Source organism: Etheostoma cragini, unplaced genomic scaffold (genome assembly GCF_013103735.1).
Source record: "Etheostoma cragini isolate CJK2018 unplaced genomic scaffold, CSU_Ecrag_1.0 ScbMSFa_664, whole genome shotgun sequence".
Classification (NCBI taxonomy): Eukaryota; Metazoa; Chordata; class Actinopteri; order Perciformes; family Percidae; genus Etheostoma; species Etheostoma cragini.
In genome coordinates, this window is record NW_023269277.1 from 645 (window position 1) to 968 (window position 324).

At 43.2% G+C, this 324-nt stretch overlaps 1 non-coding gene across 1 annotated transcript; it reads left to right on the forward strand.

Moving 5' to 3' along the window:
- Positions 1–106: 106 nt before the first annotated feature.
- Positions 107–177, forward strand: trnam-cau. The gene has a single exon. It is a non-coding gene; the product is annotated as a tRNA-Met (tRNA).
- The last annotated feature ends 147 nt before the right edge of the window (positions 178–324 follow it).

Below are 324 nucleotides of genomic sequence, written 5' to 3' on the forward strand. Positions count from 1 at the left end.
CTACTAAATGTTTAACTTTACAACCCGTAAGCTGTTGGAACCTGGATTGCCACCTTCCATCAAAATGTGAATTACAGACTTTCCAGCCCCTCATGATGAACAGCAGAGCAGAGTGGCGCAGCGGAAGCGTGCTGGGCCCATAACCCAGAGGTCATGGATCGAAACCATCCTCTGCTAATTCCTATGCTTTGTATTAGCAATCAATATATATATATATTCTATATTCCAGTCTGTTGATGTTTAACAAAGCATCTGCTGCTGCAATTGTCTGAAGTGAACTGTCTCCACCTGCGGAAACTTAAAAGCATGTTGAGATTAGGCTCG